Source organism: Aegilops tauschii, chromosome 3 (genome assembly GCF_002575655.3).
Source record: "Aegilops tauschii subsp. strangulata cultivar AL8/78 chromosome 3, Aet v6.0, whole genome shotgun sequence".
Lineage (NCBI taxonomy): Eukaryota > Viridiplantae > Streptophyta > Magnoliopsida > Poales > Poaceae > Aegilops > Aegilops tauschii.
Genome location: NC_053037.3, coordinates 182,618,679 through 182,640,899, shown reverse-complemented (window position 1 = coordinate 182,640,899; position 22,221 = coordinate 182,618,679). Strand labels below are relative to the sequence as shown.

General features: G+C 44.7%; 1 pseudogene; it reads left to right on the top strand.

Moving 5' to 3' along the window:
• LOC141042824 (uncharacterized) overlaps nucleotides 1-22,221 on the top strand; it is a 278,307-nt pseudogene that overhangs the window by 7,810 nt on the left and 248,276 nt on the right.

Below are 22,221 nucleotides of genomic sequence, written 5' to 3'. Positions count from 1 at the left end.
CCCTCATCGATTCGGTTTACCTACCGGAGATGACCCCTAAAAATGTGTGAAGACATTGAAGACAATGGTGGTATGTGAAGATATTCACAACGAAGATTATGACTCGAGAAGACATTCACGTGAAGACTATGGAGTGCAAAGACATAGTTGTTTCGAAGTTTCCTTTTCTTCTTTGTTGAGTCATAGGAACCACCGTACTGTTAAGTGGGGTCCAAGTGAACAAATTCAGAGTGACTGAAGTGATGCTCAACCAAATCCTATGTCTTCGAGCGAAGACAATGAGAGCAAATCTTATCCAGGGCTGGATGAGTCAGCTTTACATGTAGCCCAAGTCAAGCTGCCGCATGTGTTTGAAATCTGACCGTTGGACATGTGTCGGTTCCTTACTGACCCAGGGTCATTTCGGACAAATCAGGTCGGGTTGCCAAGTGTCTATAAATAGCCCACCCCCAACACCATAAATTGGTGGCTGCTCAAAGTTAGTGCACGGCTTTTGTCGTTTGAGAGCAACCCACCTCGAAACCTTTGAGAGAAATATCCTTGCGAGGACAAAGCCCAAAACACCCGGAGCCAAAGAGTGTTAGGCATCACTGAAGTCTTTCTGTCCGCGTGACCTGAAGACTTGTTACACTTGAGGACTGTGAATACTCCAGCCAGTTAGGCGTCGCGTTCTGAGCATCCAAGAGTCATTGTGGATTGTCGGTGAAGGAAGTCTGTGAAGGTTTGGAAGTCTACCTTGAAGACTTACCAGAGTGATTGGGCGAGGACTGAGTGTCCTTAGCTCAAGGGGAATAAGGTGAAGAAGCGGTCTTCTGAGTTGAATCTCAGCCTCTCTAACCAGACGTACAGTTGTCACAGCAACTGCAACTGGTCCAACAAATCCCTGTCCTCACCAAGCAACTGGTTCTATCTCCTCCCTCACTTATTTACAGTTTGTCTTCGTGAAGTCATTTGCATGCTTGCCTGATCTGTTTGACTTCACTGTGTGACGACTATTGTTGTTTGGCTTCATACCTTCTTCCATTCTGATCGATACTGCCTAGCTGGCTATAGTATTCATGCTTTCGCTTCATTGCTTACTTGACTATGGCTTGTCTAGTGTAGTCTACCTTCCGCTGCATATCAATAGGTTCATTTCTATCGTTTGTCTTCAAAGCTCCCATGTTTTGAAGACTTTCATAAAAATCGCATATTCACCCCCCCTCTAGTCGATAACTAGCACTTTCAATTGGTATGAGAGCAAGGTGCTCCCTTGTTCTGTGTGATTCGGTTTAACCACCTGGAGTTTTAGCTATGTCGACTGCAGGGATAATCAAAGTCTCCGCTGGGTGCCCTGTCTTCGATGGCACTGATTACCCCTACTGGAAGAATAAGATGCGTATGCATCTTGAAGCCATTGATGTCGACCTCTGGTATGTCGTCAAGAACGGCGTTCCCAAGGGCGGTGAAGGTGTCACCCCTGCTGATATCAAGAAGTTCATTCAACTAGATTCTACTGCCAAGAACATCATCTGTGGTCATCTGACCAAAGGACAGTATGGCCGTGTGAGTGCTCTGGATACTTCGAAGCTAGTCTGGGACTGGCTCTCCAAGGTCAACGAAGGCGTCTCAACCCAGAGAGACTCAAGGATCAGTGTTCTTCGCAACCTCTTCAACCGCTTCAAGAGAAGTGACAATGAGAATGTCCAGCTCCCGTTTGATTGCCTCACTGATATCACAAATGAGCTTCATGCACTTGGCGCCACTGAGATCACCAAGCATGAAATCGTCAAGACACTCCTGAGATCACTTGACAGCTTGTTTGACACCCTAGCCCTGATGATTCAAGAACGCCCTGACTTCAAGACTTTCGATCCGTCTGACATACTTGAGAGGCTCAACACACATGAGTTCCAGTTATCTGAGAAAAGAGATATCTATGGTCCTAGCTATGGACGTACTCGCGCTCTGAAGGCAAAGGTTGTTTCCTCATCTGAAGAAGAATCTGACTGCAGTTCTGGGGATCCTGAAGACATTGGAAAGGAGCTTGCTATGCTTGTGAAGAAGTTCCAGAAATTCACCAACAAAAAGGCTTCAGAAAGTCTTCAAGATCCAGCTCCAGAAATGATGAAGCTTCTACTCATGACCACAATAAGAGAACATGCCACAAGTGCAAGAAACCTGGTCACTACATCTCTGAGTGTCCTCAGTGGGACAATGAGAACAAGAAGAAGAAAAAGAGCAAGGAATACGATTCTGACGACAAGAAGAAGAATAAATCCTCAAAGTCTTCTTCCAAGTCTTCGTCCAAGTCTTCATCACACAAGAAGAGCTCATCTGGCAAAGCTCGTGCTTTTGTTGTCAAGGAAATGGATTCAGAGGAGGAGTCTACTTCTGAGGAGGCAGAGGTGGAGTCTGAGGAGGAGTCCGACTCTGGCGTTGCAAGTCTGGCTCTAGCTACAGCCTATGTTGCCAAGTCCATCTTCAACACTGAAGACAATGGCTCCATCACCAACGCTGATGCTAATGACAAGGACGACTCTGCTCCCACCTACTACTTCATGGCATGTGGTGCCAAGGTAAACTCACGCGATGCTTACTTTCAAACATCAAGTGAAGATGACTCTGACTGTGAATCTAAACCCAGCTACAAAACACTTGCTAAAATTGCAACTGAACAACAGAAAGCTATGGAACATATTCAAAAATTGTAGACAAAAGCGATGACCTGTTGGACGCGGAAATGACCCGATCTCAGTACTTAATTGAAGACATCAAAAATATTCACGTTAAGTATGAGGAACTTGAAAGTCGTCATGAAACGCTCTCAACAACTCATGAAAAGCTTTCCTATGATTATCTTCAAAGGAAGCAAGAACTTGAGAAATTGAGAGCGGCTCATGAAGATCTTAAAAAAGAGAACAAGTCACTTCGCGCTCAACAGATCAGTCCCGCTCAGGAAGGATTTGAACCACCATGTCTAAAATGCCTTGAGCGTGATAATGCTACTTCTGTTGCTGAATGTTCCACTACTGCTACTATTGCAATATCTTCAACTGCTAATGTGGTAACTAACCCCTCTGCTGAGGATACCACTACTATTGCTGATGAAAATGCCAGGCTGAAGACATTACTTGAGACTGGGATGTACAAAAGTCTCAAAGGGCATCAGATACTATGTGATGTCCTTAAAAAGCAGATTCTGAACCGAAACCCTAGGAAAGAGGGTGTTGGGTTCGAGAGGAAAATGAATGTTGATGGTTCTTACTGGAAGCCTGAGCAGTGCCCCAAAACCACATGGGTTGCTGCAAAGGGACCTTCAGTGGACCCATCCACCTTATCTGGCTTCACTTGTGCTAACCCGATTACCATTGATGAATCCTTTGATGCAAACTATAAACTGTTTAAGAATCAGAATGGTGAAGTGTTTGCCAAGTATATTGGTACTAACTGCAGGAATGGACCACCCATGAAGAAGATCTGGGTGCCCAAAAGGTGTCTTGAGAATCTTCCTGTGAATGTCATCATGACACCACCAGGGAAGAAGAAAAACCCCAGACCAAAGGCTTCATATGGTCCAACGGCTTCATACAGACAGAGGACTCACTAGAGTCACCCTCACGCCAATGTTTTGCAGGGAAATCATACTAAGACTTATGAATATGAGCGTGTTTCTTCAAACCGCTCTGTTCATAAAACCAAAAACTTTTCTGCTTATTCATATGAGTATTATTCACCTCCTGCAAGGCTATTTGCTAGGGCTCCAAAGCCGAAGTTCTCAGATGATGCACTTGGACTCATTGCTTCTAAGCCACCCTTGAAGATGTGGGCGGTTAAGAAAAATTAACTTTCTTTTGCAGGGAAAGGTCTCCAGCCGGAAATCAAAGGCGTCCGATGCATATGTTGGGGACCTAAAACATCTTGTAGGGCGCAAGATAAAATGCCCAAATGGTCTTACTATGTATTTTTTCCTGAATCACCTGCCAATCATCCTATCAGCCCTAACCTGCATCTGAGCTTTGATAATCCGCTTGTTCGTCAAATGTTTATGCTTCACAATACCCTTGGTGAAGCCTATCCCCCTAACTGTACTGTAGGGTATGACACCACATGCTTCAGAATAGATTATGGACAGTGGATGCACTAATCATATGACTGGTGATCGAAGTCTTCTCATGGACTCAACCTTACGTCCATCTGACAAGAGTCACATCACTTTTGCTAACACTGGTAAAGCAAGGTATTGGGTCTAGCTAGAGTTGCAATCTCAAAGGATCAGCACATGGATAAAGTGATGCTTGTTGAATCCCTAGGTTTCAACTTAATGTCTGTCTCAATGCTTTGTGATTTGAACATGATTGTGATATTTGGAAAATATCTTTGCCTTGTTCTGATGGAATCTGACAAGTCTCTAGTCTTTGAAGGGTATCGGAAAGATGATCTATATATGGTAGATTTCTCAGCAGGACCACAGTTGGCCGTATGTCTTCTAGCAAAAGCTTCAGAGTGCTGGCTCTGGCATCGGAGGCTAGGGCATGTTGGCATGAGGAACTTGTACACTCTCGCAAAGAAGAAACATTTCGTAGGCATTGAGGGCGTCAAGTTCAAGAATGATCATCTGTGTGGTGCCTGCGAAGCTGGAAAGATGATGAGGGCCAAGCATCCCTCAAAGATAATCATGACGACGTCTCAACCCTTCGAGCTGCTACACATGGACTTATTTGGCCCTACTCACTACTCTACTCTTACTACCACTGCTTGTCTCTATGGCTTCGTTATTGTTGATGATTATTCAAGATATACTTGGGTGCACATAATCCTCTACAAGAATGAAGTGCAGGATGTCTTCAGACGCTTCGCTAATCGTGCCATGACGAACTATGGCATCAAGATTAAGCACATCAGAAGTGACAACGACACAGAGTTCAAGAACACGGGCCTCGACACTTATCTTGACACATTGGGTATCACTCATGAGTTCTCTGCTCCATATACACCTCAGCGGAATGGCATCATGGAGCGCAAGAACAGGACACTCATTAAGATGGTTCGGACGATGCTTGATGAATACAAGACTCCAAGGAAGTTCTGGCCCAAAGCCATTGATACTGCATGCCATGTCATCAACCGGGTTTATCTTCACAAGCTTCTAAAGAAGACATCCTATGAGCTCCTGACTGGTAAGAAGCCAAATGTAAGCTACTTCAGAGTATTTGGTGCTAGGTGCTGGATCAAGGATCCACATCACACTTCAAAATTTGCACCGAAAGCACATGAAGGTTTTATGCTTGGTTACGAAAAGGATTCGCACTCATACAGAGTCTTCAACCTCTTTCACTATAAAGTGGTTGAAACTGTGGATGTGCGGTTCGATGAGACTAACGGCTCGCAAAGAGAGCACCTGCCAAATGTGCTAGATGAAGTCCCTCCCAGTGAATCAATCAAGCTTATGGGAACTGGAGAAATCATACCTTCTGAGGCACAGGCTGAAGAGGAACTTATCATTTCAGCGCCTAATCAACCTGAAGACAATGCTCAGCCTGAAGCCAATGCTCAAAATGAAGACAATGATCAGCAAGAGCAAAACCTTCGTCCAGCTCATCCTAGTGTTGCAAATGAAGTACAGATTGAGAAGATAATCGATAGCATCAATGCACCTGGTCCACTCACTCGTTCAAGTGCAACGCAACTAGCAAACTTCTATGGGAACTTTGCATTTGTCTCAATATCTGAACCCAAGAAAGTTGCTGAAGCCTTCATGGAACCTGAATGGATTCAAGCTATGCAAGAAGAGCTTCAACAGTTCAAGCTGAACAATGTGTGGGAATTGGTAAAACGTCCTGACCCTCGCAAGCACAATATCATAGGCAGAAAATGGATCTATCGCAACAAACAAGATGAGCATGGTCAAGTTGTCAGAAACAAGGCTCGTCTCATTGCTCAAGGATACACTCAAGTTGAAGGGATTGACTTCGATGAAACATTCGCTCCCATGGCTAGGATAGAAGCCATTCGCATACTGCTAGCCTATGCCAACCATCACAACATCCTCCAGTACCAAATGGATGTGAAGAGTGCTTTTCTCAATGGCAAGATTGAAGAAGAAGTGTATGTTGCACAACCACCTGGCTTTGAAGATCCAAAACATCCTGACATGGTATACAAGCTCAAAAAGGCACTGTATGGCCTCAAACAAGCCCCTCGTGCTTGGTATGACACATTGAAACACTTCCTGAAGAGCAAAGGCTTCAAACCTGGTTCCCTGGATCCCACTATCTTCACGAAGACATATGATGGAGAATTGTTTGTGTGCCAGATCTATGTGGATGACATTATCTTCGGCTGCACTAACCAGAAATACAACGATGAGTTTGGACACATGATGCAAGAGCAATATCAGATGTCCATGATGGGTGAGCTGAAGTTCTTCCTAGGTCTTAAAATTCGTCAGCAAAGCAATGGCATCTTCATATCTCAAGAGAAATACCTCAAAGACTGCCTGAAGAAGTTTGGAATGCAAGACTGCAAAGGGTACACGACGCCAATTCCAACCAAAAGTCATCTGGGTCCTGACGCCAATGGTAAAGAGTTCGATCAAAAGGTATACCGCTCCATGATTGGTTCTTTACTTTATTTATGTGCATCTAGGCCAGATATCATGCTTAGTGTTTGCATGTGTGCCCGATTCCAAGCGGCACCAAAGGAATCGCATCACTTAGCTGTGAAGCGAATTCTTCGATATTTGGCTTACACCCCAACACTGGGATTATGGTATCCAAAGGGCTCAGAGTTTGATCTAGTTGGATTCTCGGATGTTGATTATGCTGGTGACAAGATTGATCGCAAGTCCACTTCAGGCACATGTCACTTTCTGGGACGATCACTTGTCTGTTGGTCTTCAAAGAAGAAGAACTGTGTGTCTCTCTCCACTGCTGAATCTGAATACATTGCTACTAGATCTTGCTGCGCTCAGCTTCTATGGATGAAGCAAACTCTCAAGGACTATGGCATCCATCTGAAGCAAGTGCCACTCTACTGCGACAATGAAAGCGCCATCAAGATTGCCAACAACCCAGTTCAGCACTCGAAGACAAAGCACATTGAAATTCGTCATCACTTTCACAGAGATCATGTCATGAAGGAAGATATTGTTATCATTCACGTCAACACTGAAGAGCAATTGGCAGATATCTTCACAAAGCCCTTGGATGAGAAAAGGTTTTGCAAGTTGCGGTGTGAGCTAAATATCTTAGAATCCTCAAATGTCCTGTAATTGGACACACATCCTAACACTTATGCATATTGATGACTTAGATGTGCAACACACAAAGTAAAGTATGTCTTCAATCAATGAAGACATACACTCTAAGTGTGAATCCATTAATGCGGAATTTGACTTCGGAGCGCCACAATAATTGTGCGCCGTGTCTGGGTCTAATACTTCCTATACGGTGGGTAACGCCACCACCAAATCTTTGTTTGAAGTGTTTCATTGGGCGTCTCATTTGCAAAGTCTTCGCATTTGATTTATCTTCGACCTTAATTTGACTTCATGTCTATCTTCACCATGTTGATTTGGTCTTATTTAGATTTATACATATATTTGTGTTCTGTCCTCCACAACATTCACTTACAGCTATGTCTTCTTACTTGAATCTTTTGATCTAAGTGAATGTGATCGGACCCTAACCTCTTCCATGCTTCTATCTCAAATTCTATCTATCCAAATCATATGCATTCTATTGAAACTGTCGAATGTCTTCTCTGCGTCCTTGTCAGCAGAAGATACAGAGATAAAGGTTGAATCTGTTTTACATGCTATATCCTTATTGCCTGAAACCCGGAGAAGCCGGAACGACCACCCGACAGTCCAGGCGTGCGTGGGAACATGGAACAACTTCCAATGTGTTGCATGTTTGCCATGTGCCCCTCAGATGTGAACCGCCAGGGGCACCTGTGTAATTGCGCTGTGCTGTCCCTTTCCTTATAAATACACATCACATCGCGATCAAAATCCTTCTCCCACCTCTCCACCTCGCACAAACCCTAGCACCACCGCTAGCTCTCGACGACGCCAGCGACGAAGCGCTTAGCTGCCGCGACCTCACCGACGTCGTCCTCACGCCGGCCGCGGACCTCGTCTCCTCCGCCGTCGCCGTAGGTGTCTTCCATCGCCAAGTTAGGGCATGGGAGATTGAACTGCTCGGCCTCCCACTCCATTCCGTCTAGCAGTTCTTCGTGTGGTAATTAAAACTTACTTTTTACTGCCTTTTTGATTCGATAGATTCATCCTTCTCCACCAAAAGTGGTTTCTATACCTGCAATTTTGGATCTATCCTGATCTGCATCTCATATCATGCCTAGTATATTCACTTATGCTTCACAACTAGTTAGATTCCTCACTTGTACCTATTCTTGGATTCGTACAAATCTGGAACCAACTCTCAACAAATAAGTGAATGTCTTCGCGCTATGAGGTCAATGTCTTCAAACTGATTTATCTTCAAAATCTTCTGAGAATGCATATGACCTCTTCCCCTTCCCTCGCATCTGTAATGCTGTCACAGGTACATGTCCGTGGGAGAATCCCTTGGTTCTCATAGTCTGCATTCATTTGCAGAGTTCTTACAATGTCACATTAATTCTCGTGAAGCTAGTTCATGTTTGACCAGCAGAAGGAAGCCTTTGCATGTTCTGAAGCCATTCAGTTAGAACTACATGGCCACAGAAAAGTCAGCAAGAAAGGGTGTCAGACAGCGCCGTGGGAATACATCCAAAGATTTGCCACCAGATCTCTATGAGTTATACAAGACAGACACTGAAGAAACCTATGGCGAACGCAAGACTCGAATCCAATGGATTCGCAAATACTGGGCTGAACAATGGTTTTTGTACAGATATGTGACTGCAGAGTATGCGGAGAAGAATGCCATGAAGTGACCATGGGGAGACATTCTCTTCAAAAATCTTCCACCCAGGTCCAGAACTGAAGCCATTGCTCAAGGTTTCTATCCTTGCATGGTTTGCGGACCACAGCCAGAGAATGTTGGCCCATCTTCTCTGCTATGGTGTCGTGACGACAATTTGTTCAAGCGCAACTACAAGTTTGCCAAGGATTCAGCCGAAGAACAAGAAAGCATTTGGACTCGACTTCAACCCCGGTCCATCTGCTCCTCGGGCTGATGGCACTCGTGATGCTGAACCCAATGTCATCGGCCCCTTCTACAACCTCGAAGGTCTCATCACTCACATTGCTGTTCAGGGGGCAGCCGTGGAGCACTCTGATGACGACGCTGATACTGATGAAGCGCCTGCTCCACCTAAGCCATAGAAGCAGAAGAGAACAAAGGCTTCAAAACCCTCTACTGCACCTAAAGCTTTGCGTGCGAAGCCTCTGGCCACTGCACCTCCTGAAGCAAGTGTGCAGTCTGAAGATCTTTCTCGCATCTCCAAGAAGACCGAGAAGTCTTCAAAGCAGAAGAAGCCCATCCAGTGCTCTGGGCAAGAACTGACCCCGGCTGACATTTTGCGGAATGAATAAGCCACCATTGATCTCTCCAACGACGATGATCTTGGTGATGATGCTCTTGAGATGCTCATAAAGAGCAAGGAGGAGGCGGAGATCTTCAACGATCTGCCCCTCTTTGATGTGGATATATTGAATAACTTCATTGATGAATGGTTTGAAAACCCAGGCATCAGCATCGATGATCTTGAGCTTCCAATTTCCACTAATGAGCTGGCTCTGGCTCAGAAGATCATCGAACTAAAAAACAAGATTGATCATGAGAAAGCCCAATTCAAGAGGAACATGGCCAATCTCAGTGTCACTGATGTTCAAAGCTTCAAGAAGATGCTGCATGAGCTCAAGGAGTAGTTTCAAAAGAAACGTGAAGCAGCAAAAGGATCAAGAGAGCGGATGAAGCTCTCTGCAAGCAAATGTGTTCAAGTTCACAATGAAGCCAAAAAGCGCAAGGCACTTGGGCGTCCTGGCATCGACCCCAAGTTGGGGTCCAAAAAGAAGAAGCCTGTTGTGGCCCAAGCTGGAGCATCAGGGCGGGAAGAACCTCACATTGTCTTCCCTGCCAGCATGACGGGCTCGAAGCCAAAGGTCCCCACAGCTGCTTCAGAACTGAAGAAGACAAGGGCAGCCGAGGCTGAAGCTAGAAAGCGCAAGAACAAGAACGCCACTGATGATGCACCACAGACCAAGAAGTGGAAGACAAAGTCTTCGAAGAAAGATCGGGCTGCTCCCTCAGAGCCCCTTGTTGTCGAGCCCATCTCAGTTGCTCATCCTGCATCCACCAATCAAGAGCGTCAGCTAGTACTTCATGAGCCTGCTTTCACAGAGGCTCCTGAAGCTGAAGACATTCCAGCTGTTGACCCCATCACAGCTGAAGACATTGGTCATGAAGACAATGTAGATGATGATGAAGTCCTTCCTCAGATCGAGCACCAACTGGTATCATCGGCTGTTCTCATGAACAGTGAACTCATCACCATTGGTCGTCCCTTGACGCCAATCGCTCAGGATGCATCGTCGGCTGATCACCCCCAACAAGACACACCAAGTCAAGAATCACCCAGTACTCCCCCACCTCAAGTCACCACTCCGGTGCTTGACGATGACGACTATGTGGTCCAGCCAACTCCCTCTCCAAAAGCGTCGCCCGCATTCCGCAGGCTTCGCAAAGGACAAAGGCCACAAGTTGCTCTGCCGAGCGTTCAAGAAGGAGAAGTGCAAAACAACTTAGTGGCACGACAAGTGTTTCCTGACGCCTCTCGAACTACGAACGTCTCTGAGTCTGAAGCAAAAGCTGCTGAAGACATTCTGGCTGCATCAGCCGATGACCAACAAGAACCCCGTGAAGAAGAAGAGCGCGTTGCCACACCCCCTACCAACCAAGAAGTTGTTCTCGAGGAGAACGAGTCAGTGCCCGACCCTCCAGCTACTCAAGTGGAGGTTGAGAACACTGAGGCGGCCACCCACAACACTACTGATGCCAATAACATTGTCATGGCTTACGCTAATGTGGCACCTGAAGTGAATATGGTGCCTGAAGCGAATATGGTGCCTGAAGCTAATGTTGGACCTGAAGCCTTTATGCAGCTTGAAACCCATGTCAATGTCAATGCTCCTGTACCGCCTCCAAGGCCTCACACTATTGAGTTGGCATTTGATCGCGGCCATCCTGTCATGGTCCGATGGCCTATTTTGGTTCCTCCTCCTGGTCCCGGACCATAATTTGACTATCATGTGGAGCACAGGCCTCAGGTCCAGAAGCCAAAGCCAAGGCTGCCAAGGTTTCCAGGTACTGCGTCTTCGCCAGGATCATTCAATGTCAATGGCTACAAAGCACACAACACCTTCTTTGATAGTGCCAAGAACCCATATTCGAAGCCAAGAATTTCATCTGATCGGTTCTGGAGCTATCAGTAGTGCAGTTATCATTCTTGTGTCTTATACAATCAAGGGCGCATTTTCCCCATATGCGTCTAGACTGCGAAGCCATTGCTGGTCTGCCCTGCTTGGAAGAATCCCTAGACTGCTTCAGAGATGCTGGTCTTCTGTAGTTTGTGACTGACAAATAAAATTAGAATGACGAGCTTCTGCTACAATTCTATGCCACTCTTCACATTCGCGGCTACAGCAGGGATCCGAAGACTTGGGTCCTTGAGTGGATGATAGGCAATGTACACCCTGAAGCCAAAGCCCAAGATATTATTGAGCTTACTGCCCTGCCCACTCCAGGTGAACTCTATGAACCTAGTTGTCAGCTTCACCACAATGCTTTGGAGAGCATATTCCAGAAGCCTGAACCGAATATGAGCCAAATGTTGAGTATGATGAAGCCACTGCCACAAGATGCTGAATATCCAAAGGAATTCTTTGTTGAAGACCTGGAGTATCTGCCCCGCACCATTTATCATATCATCAGGCGAACTCTCTGGCCTGTCAAAGGACATTCTCCTGCAGCGAAGCTTGAAGGAGCCATGAAGACATTGGTTTTCTATATTCTCAATGGCATCAGCTTCAATGCTCAGAATTTCTTCATCAGGCAACTTGCTGCATCTGGCTCTGATCTATTTGGTCTGAAGTTTTATGCTCCATGGGTGATGCGCCTCATCAAGCTTCACTCTTCTATCAACTATCAGCCCTCTGCACGCAACCACCTTATCTTCTTGCCAGAGGTTGATATGTCTGTCGAAGCCATCTATCCCTAACCTGCCAAGGAGCCTATATATCTTCACAATGCAGATCACCAAAGCTTCACCCAACCTATTGAAGGAGTTCTTGCTGCTACTCGAGTTTATGCTCTGGCTGGTACTACTCGTGCACCTCATCGTGCAACAACTGAAGCCACTGAAAGCACTATTGCTCAAAGGCGTCGAAAGCGATCTCGCGTTCTCAATGACCGAGAGCTTCTCGTGGCATTACATCAAAAACAGGACAAGCATCATGACTGGCTCACGCGTCAGATGCAGAGCCTCTTGGTGGATGTTAATCGCATTTAAAATCTTGCCACCAAGAATGCATTTGTCACTCATGAAACCTGTCGGCGGTCGTGGAAGTGTCTAACATTGCTCAATCTGAAGATGATCTTCAACAAGATGGCTTCACAAAGAGATTCAAATTTGATTCCACTCCTTCCAGGAACGTTGTCTTGCATCGGACTCCCTCTCTCAAAGACTCTGAGTACTCCTCCTCAGCGGCAACTATCAATGCCAGAGTCATCGATGACGAAGATGATGCTACTTCACCAACTACAACTTCATCGCGTATCAACACTGTACCAAGCTCTTCAGCACCACCGGACTACAACGTCGACCCTGCACCTTCTCCTACTCATCATGGTAACGAGTAGAAGCTCTATGTCTTCAAACCTTTTTGGTCCTTACTGACAAAAGGGGGAGAAGCATGTGAGTTGATAGTCTTCAAGCGGGTCCTTATGGGTGGTTGATATACTTTTTTGCCAAGTGTTTACAACTCTCGCTTTTGATACATTTGGTTCTTTGAGTTGTAACACTTAAACTTGATGGTCGTCTGCTACCTTTTCTGTCAGCTAAGTGATGCGACGATAAATTCCGCATGTGCGATGATAAATTCCGCATGAAGTCATTCCGCAGACTTCCATTTTTCATTATGCATGTCATTGTCTTCATTATATCCTTTCATGCATGATGAATTATCTTCATAAGTTGAAGAGGATCTCCACAAGTAAAACCTGCCATGTGCATTTGCGTTCAAACGCAAACTATTTATATGCACATCTTCAGGGGGGCCTTTTGCTACTTATGAAGACAATATCTTAACCCTTACAATTTCACATACTTTTATCCCCGTTGAAAACTTCAACCAGTTTGTCATCAATCACCAAAAAGGGGGAGATTGTAAGTGCATCTAGTGCCACCCCTAGTTGGTTTTGGAGTATTGACGACAAACCTGGTTGAGGGACTAATGCGTTTGTGAGAATTGCAGGATAACACAGGTAGTAGTCCCTCATCGATTTGGTTAACCTACCGGAGATGACCCCTAAAAATGTGTGAAGACATTGAAGACAATGGTGGTATGTGAAGATATTCACAACGAAGATTATCACTCGAGAAGACATTCACGTGAAGACTATGGAGTCGAAGACATAGCTGTTTCGTAGTTTCCTTTTCTTCTTTGTTGAGTCATAGGAACCACCGTACTGTTAAGTGGGGTCCAAGTGAACAAAGTTAGAGTGATTGAAGTGATGCTCAACCAAATCCTATGTCTTGGAGCGAAGACAATGAGAGCAAATCTTATCCAGAGCTGGATGAGTCAGCTTTACCTGTAGCCCAAGTCAAGCTGCCGCGTGTGTTTGAAATCTGACTGTTGGACACGTGTAAGTTCCTTAGTGACCCAGGGTCATTTCGGACAAATCAGGTCGGGTTGCCAAGTGGCTATAAATAGCCCACCCCCTACACCATAAATTGGTGGCTGCTCAGAGTTAGTGCACGACTTTTGTCGTTTGAGAGCAACCCACCTCGAAGCCTTTGAGAGAAAGATCCTTGCGAGGACAAAGCCCAAAACACCCAGAGCCAAAGAGTGTTAGGCATCACTGAAGTCTTTCTGTCCGCGTGACCTGAAGACTTGTTACACTTGAGGACTGTGAATCCTCCAGCCGGTTAGGCGTCGCGTTCTGAGCATCCAAGAGTCATTGTGGATTGCCGGTGAACGAAGTCTGTGAAGGTTTGGAAGTCTACCTTGAAGACTTACCAGAGTGATTGGGCGAGGACTGAGTGTCCTTAGCTCAAGGGGAATAAGGTGAAGACGCGGTCTTCTGAGTTGAATGTCAGCCTCCCTAACCAGACGTACAGTTGTCACAACAACTGCAACTGGTCCAACAAATCCCTGTTCTCACCAAGCAACTGGTTCTATCTCCTCCCTCACTTATTTACATTTTGTCTTCGTGAAGTCATTTGCATGCTTGCCTGATCTGTTTGACTTCACTGTATGACGACTATTGTTGTTTGGCTTCATACCTTCTTCCATTCTGATCTATACTGCCTAGCTGGCTATAGTCTTCGTGCTTTCGCTTCATTGCTTACTTGACTATGGCTTGTCTAGTCTAGTCTACCTTCCGCTGCATATCAATAGGTTCATTTCTATCGTTTGTCTTCAAAGCTCCCATGTTTTGAATACTTTCATAAAAATCGCCTATTCACCCCCCCTCTAGTCGATAACTAGCACTTTCAGGTAGCGATGGCTGTCGGCGGCGTGGAAGCAGATCTAGGAGGGTAGACGGTGGCGGCGGGGCCCGGTGGACGAGACGGTCGTAGGAGCGGCGCCGACAAGGTGGATGACGGCGGGGATGAAGCGAGAGTACGGGATGCAAGGATCCCGGTCCGAAGTCATGGATGAGAGAGGTCGATCTCTTGTAGTGGCCGACGGCACCAGGTATGAGCTCCGGCATGGTGGAGGAGGATGGCGGTGGATGGGGTGGCGGACGGAGGAGGCTGGGGTGGAGAGGGTGTTTTGGCGCCCACGGAGTACGAATGGGGAAATGGAGGGAGAGAGGAAGGGGAAACCATGTCTTCAGGGCGCGCTTGTCTCAAATGCGAGGAAATTTACAAACTTAGCCCCCGTTTAAAATTTCCTACATAACAACAATATTAGTCGGTTGGGGATAGGACGGTAATCTCGCATACATCGAATATTTGCCGATGAAAGATTGTTTTTGGCGCCCACCGTGTATGAATCGGGGAGGGAGTCGATTTCGGCCGAGGAGACACTGTGTTTCGGCGCCCACCGTGTATGAATCCGGGTGAGAGGCGGTTATGTCATGTTTGAGTGAAATTACAAACCTACCCCTATCGAAACCTATAGAAATCGAGCCGATAGGCTTTGCGTGTCAGGAATAGGCAGTAATTTCCATCTCGCAGATTTTGGTTTTGGGCTGTTACTGCGACTTTCCCCGCTTCGTTCAATTTTTTGCAGAGCAAGAGTGCACGTTTACCGTGTCAACTCAATTCGAATCCAGTTTGTATACTATTTTTGTTCGGGCAGGATCCATTTGCGATTGGAATAAAATTATATATACATCATTTTATATATATATATACTTTCAAAAGCACAACAAAGAATTATGCTCCTTTATATGTATATAATATGATTTACAAATACAATGATCTCAAAATCATAAGGTTCAATTCAAAAAAATAAACCAAATTATGTTCTACTAAAATGTATGGATCAGTAATATCTACACATTAAATAACACAGATGCGCATGAATTCATATGAGTATGCATGTTTGATAGATCAATTTTGGTTCGAGTATGAATTACATGTATCATCATCTCGAATTCAAATATTTGAATCCCTTTTATGTTGACTCCTTTCACGCCCATCTCTCTCGCATGCTCCTTCATGTAGCTATCATTCTCTTTTCTCCAGCTCACCCGCACGCTCACTTCATGTTTCTCCTATCTTCGCAAACATGGTCTCTCGGTGTCTCCCTTGAGAAGTGTCACACTCTCCCTATCATTATACATTACATGGTTTTCATTATCTCTCACGTCTCTACCATTCTCTGGTATCACTAGGTACCTAAGCTTTCTTTTTCACCGCCACACACACAGTCTCACTCGTCTTTCACGTTGTCTTTCTCTCTATGGGGTTCTCTGACACACCCTATATGTCTCTAGATATGACTCATACCACGAAAATTACTCTCTCCTGCAGACACATCATTTGTTGCGGTCTCTTTTCCGTCTCCATCCCAGTTATAAAACTGACATTATTCATTTGTTTATCGATCAGACAAACTCCCCCCCTCCCTGCTCTCTCTCTCACACACACATACACACACAGCTCCTGCTTCCACTCCCCTTCCCGACTATTATCTCTCTCTCACACCCACAAAACTCTCGCCTTCGCACCCCCGACTCGTATTTCTCTCACATCATTTATCAAGTAGCCTCCAGATAGGTTTATACACCCGCACACTCATGCTTCCACTATCGCGTACATGTCTCTCTCGCGCTCCTTGTATCTATGTAGATGTTTTCGTCCCTTCTTGAGACACGCCCTCTCGATCGTGCACACACACACTATCGCCTCATTTTAAGCTGATACCTCTCGCACACACACTCTTTGTGTCTTTTTCACACCTGCACTCCGTCCTCCTCCTCTCTCCCTCTCTCTCACTGTTGACCCACAAGTATAGGCGATCTATCGTAGTCCTTTCGATAAGTAAGAGTGTCGAACCCAACGAGGAGCAGAAGGAAATGAGAAGCGGTTTTCAGTAAGGTATTCTCTACAAGCACTGAAATTATCGGTAACAGATAGTTTTGTGATAAGGTAATTTGTAATGGGTAACAAGTAACTAAAGTAAACAAGGTGCAGCAAGGTGGCCCAATCCTTTTTGTAGCAAAGGACAAGCCTGGACAAACTCCTATATAAAGGAAAGCGCTCTCGAGGACACATGGGAATTATCGTCAAGCTAGTTTTCATCATGCTCATGTGATTCGCGTTCGTTACTTTGATAATTTGATATGTGGGTGGACCGGTGCCTGGGTACTGCCCTCCCTTGGACAAGCATCCCACTTATGATTAACCCCTCTTGCAAGCATCCGCAACTACAAAAGAAGTACTCCCTCCGTCCCAAAATAAGTGTCTCAACCTTAGTACAACTTCGTACTAAAGTTAGTATAAAGTTAAGACAGTTATTTTGAGACGGAGGGAGTATTAAGGTAAACCTAACCATAGCATGAACCATATGGATCCAAATCAGCCCCTTACGAAGCAACGCATAAACTAGGGTTTAAGCTTCTGTCACTCTAGCAACCCATCATCTACTTATTACTTCCCAATGCCTTCCTCTAGGCCCAAATAATGGTGAAGTGTCATGTAGTCGACGTTCACATAATACCACTAGAGGAAAGACAACATACATCTCATCAAAATATCGAACGAATACCAAATTCACATGACTACTTATAGCAAGACTTCTCCCATGTCCTCAGGAACAAACGTAACTACTCACAAATCATATTCATGTTCATAATCAGAGGGGTATTAATATGCATAAAGGATCTGAACATATGATCTTCCACCAAATAAACCAACTAGCATCAACTACAAGGAGTAATCAACAGTACCAGCAACCCACAGGTACCAATATGAGGTTTTGAGACAAAGATTGGATACAAGAGATGAACTAGGGTTTGAGATGAGATGGTGCTGGTGAAGATGTTGATGGAGATTGACCCCCTCCCGATGAGAGGATCGATGGTGATGACAATGGTGATGATTTCCCCCTCCCAGAGGGATGTTTCCCTGGCAGAACAGCTCCGTCGGAGCCCTAGAGTGGTTTCGCCAGGTTCCGCCTCGAGACGGCGGCGCTTCGTCCCGAAAGCTTCCTTCTGATTTTTTTCCAGGGCGAAAGACTTCATATAGCAAAAGATGGGCACCGGAGGCCTGCCAGGGGGCCCACGAGGCAGGGGGCGCGCCTAGGGGGGTAGGGCGCGCCCCCCACCCTCGTGGATGGTGGGTGGCCCCCCTCTGGTGCTTTCTTCGCCCAATATTTTTTATATATTCCAAAACCGACTTTCGTGGAGTTTCAGGACTTTTGGAGTTGTGCAGAATAGGTCTCCAATATTTGCTCCTTTTCCAGCCCAGAATTCCAGCTGCCGGCATTCTCCCTCTTCATGTAAACCTTGTAAAATAAGAGAAAATATGCATAAGTATTGTGACATAATGTGTGATAACATCCCATAATGCAATAAATATCGATACAAAAGCATGATGCAAAATGGACGTATCAACTCCCCCAAGCTTAGACCTCGCTTGTCCTCAGGCGGAAGCCGATATCGAAAGATATGTCCACATGTTTAGAGATAGAGGTGTCGATAAAACAAAATACGGACATGAGGGCATCATGATCATTCTTATAACAACACCCCCCCCCCCCACACACACACATATATATTGTCATATGATTTCTTATGCTAAAGTAACAATTGATACGTCTCCGTCGTATCTATAATTTTTGATTGTTCCATGCCAATATTCTACAACTTTTACATACTTTTGGCAACTTTTTATACTATTTTTGGGACTAACGAATTGATCCAGTGCCCAGTGCCAGTTCCTGTTTGTTGCATGTTTGTTGTTTCGCAGAAAATCCATATCAAACGGAGTCCAAATGGGATAAAAACTGACGGAGATTTTTTTGGAATATATGTGATTTTTGGGAAGAAGAATCAACGCGATACGATGCCCGAGGGGGCCACGAGGCAGGGGGCGCGCCCCAGGGGGTCAGGCGCGCCCTGGGCCCTCGTGGCCACCCCGTAAGGCAGTTGGAGCCCTTCTTTCGCCGCAAGAAAGCTAATATCCGGATAGAGATTGTGTCCAAAAATTCAGCCCAATCGGAGTTATGGATCTCCGGTTATAAAAGAAACGGTGAAAGGGCAGGATCTAGAGCGCAGAAACAGAGAGAGACAGAGAGACAGAGAGACATATCCAATCTCGGAGGAGCTCTCGCCCCTCCGCCGCCATGGAGGCCATGGACCAAAGGGGGAACCCTTCTCCCATCTAGGGAGAAGGTCAAGGAAGAAGAATAAGAAGGGGGGCCCTCTCCCCCTCTCTTCCGGTGGCGCCGGAACGCCGCCGGGGCCATCATCATCACCGCAATCTACACCAACATCTTCATCGCCTTCATGACCAACTCTTCCCCCCTCTATGCAGCGGTGTAACCCCTCTTTTACCTGCTGTAATCTCTACTTAAACATGGTGCTCAACGCTATATATTATTTCCCAATGATGTATGGCTATCCTATGATGTTTGAGTAGATCCGTTTTGTCCTATGAGTTAATTGATGACCGTGATTGGTTTGAGTTGCATGTTTTATTATTGGTGCTGTCCTATGGTGCTCTCCATCTCGCGCAAGCGTGAGGGATCCCCCCTGTAGTGTTTGCAATATGTTCATGATTTGCTTATGGTGGGTGGCGTGAGCGACAGAAGCACAAACCCGAGTAAGTAGGTTGTTTGCGTATGGGAATAAAGAGGACTTGATACTTTAATGCTATGGTTGGGTTTTACCTTAATGATCTTTAGTAGTTGCGGATGCTTGCTAGAGTTCCAATCATAAGTGCATATGATCCAAGAAGAGAAAGTATGTTAGCTTATGCCTCTCCCTCAAATAAAATTGCAATAATGATTACCGGTCTAGTTATCGATTGCCTAGGGACAAATAACTTTCTTGTGTGACAACAAGCTCTCTACTAAAAATAACTTAGTTGTGTCTTCATCTAAACAGCCCCTACTTTTTATTTACGTGCTCTTTATATTCTTGCAAACCTATCCAAAAACACCTACAAAGTACTTCTAGTTTCATACTTGTTCTAGGTAAAGCGAACGTTAAGCGTGCGTAGAGTTGTATCAGTGGTCGATAGAACTTGAGGGAATATTTGTTCTACCTTTAGCTCCTCGTTGGGTTCGACACTCTTACTTATCGAAAGAGGCTACAATTGATGCCCTATACTTGTGGGTTATCAACAATCTATTCACAATGTCAAGTATGAATCAGAAACTTCATTGAAAACTAACAAACTATGATCTCGGTCATTGAAGCAATTGCAATTTATCACAACATCGGAAAGAGTCAATATAAGAGCTTTTCAGCAAGTCCACATACTCAACTATCATTTAGTCTTCCACAATTGCTAACACTCACGCAATACTTATGGGTATGGAGTTTTAATCGGACACAGAGAAAGATAGGGGCTTATAGTGTTGCCTTCCAACCTTTTACCTCAAGGGTAATGTCAACAATAATAGTTCATGATAACTTACATCCAATTGGATATATATATATATATATATATATATATATATATATATATATATATATATATATATATATATATATATATATATATATCAGGATCTTTCCAGCACAATGTGCTTGCCAAAGGATAAAGTGTAAAAAGGAAAGGTGAAGATCACCGCGACTCTTGCATAAGACATAAAGAAAAAATAAAAGATAGGCCCTTCGCAGAGGGAAGCAGAGTTTGTCATGTGCTTTTATGGTTGGATGCATGAAATCTTAATGCAAAAGAACGTCACTTTATATTGCACTTGTGATATGGACCTTTATTATGCAGTCCGTCGCTTTTATTTCTTCCATATCACAAGATCGTATGAAGCTTATTTTCTCCACACTAATAAATCATACATATTTAGGGAGCAATTTTTATTGCATGCGACAATGACAACTTACTTGAAGGATCTTACTCAATCCATAGGTAGATATGGTGGACTCTCATGGCACAACCGGTTTCAAGGATATTTGGAAGCACAAGTAGTATCTCTACTTGGTGCAAAAAAATTGGCTAGCATGAGGGGGGAAGGCAAGCTCAACATGTTGTATGATCCATAACAATATACTTTATTTCGGATATAAGAAAACATAACCCGTTACGTTGTCTTCCTTGTCCAACATCAACTTTTTAGCATGTCATATTTTAATGAGTGCTCACAATCATAAAAGATGTCCAAGATAGTATATTTATATGTGAAAACCTCTCTTTCTTTATTACTTCCTATTAATTGCAACGATGACCAAAACTATGTTTGTCAACTCTCAACAACTTTTATTCATCATACTCTTTATATGTGAAGTCATTACTCTCCACAAGATCAATATGATCTCTTTAATTCCTTTTATTCTTTCTTTTATTCCCTCAAGATCATAGCAAGATAACCAAGCCCTCGACTCAAAACGAATTTTTATTGTATATAGCTCACGGACTCGATTACATAGAAGGATCATAAAGCAAAACTCAAAACTAGATCATACTAAAACTTTATTCTACTAGATCAAGATATTACCAAAAGGATCAAACTAAGAAAAACGGTAAAGATAGGAGTGTGATGGTGATACGATACCGGGGCACCTCCCCCAAGCTTGGCAGTTGCCAAGGGGAATGCCCATACCCATGTATTTATCTCTCTTTCTTCGGAGGTGGCGATGAAGGGACTGTTGATGATAATTGTGCCTTTAGCTTTTTCATATTGTAGTTGAGCAGAGCAATTTCCTCCTTTAAATCATCGACCTCCGACTCCAGCTTCAGGATCTTGTCACATAAATCTCCTTTGCTTTTCTGCCGAAAACGAGAAGGAATAGGTCGGTTATTAGACCAGTTAGCCCTCTTAGGGAGGCTAGACTTCTTGAACTTCATGTGCATATCCCCAGGTTGAGGTAGAGGAACATCCTCCTCCTCCGAACTTGAATCATTGATCCTCATCAAATGATCATCCTCCTCATCATCCGTAGTTCGACCATAAGGAGATAGGTCCCCATAGGTCTTTGGGTCAGCAACGAGATGTGAGACATAGCTCTCCCCGTCGGAGTCTTGAGATGACATTTGCTCTAAATCTGCTGCAAGAACAACTCAAAACAAAAACATAGGATCGTGTCGTGGTACGGTGGTCAAAACCTTCGGGAGATTATATAATGAATTTTTACCGACCAAAAGAAGTACCGTGCAACAAAACGGAGTCCGGAGAGCACACGAGGTGCCCACAAGGCAGGGGGTGCGCCCAGGGGGTAGGGCGCGCCCTCCACCCTCATGGATGCCTCGTGTCCCTTTCGGACTACTTCTTATTTTCATATTCTCTTAAATATTCCAAAACGAAGAAAATTGCTATTAGAACTATTTTGGACTCGGTTTACTTACCGTACCACATACCTATTCCTTTTCGGAGTC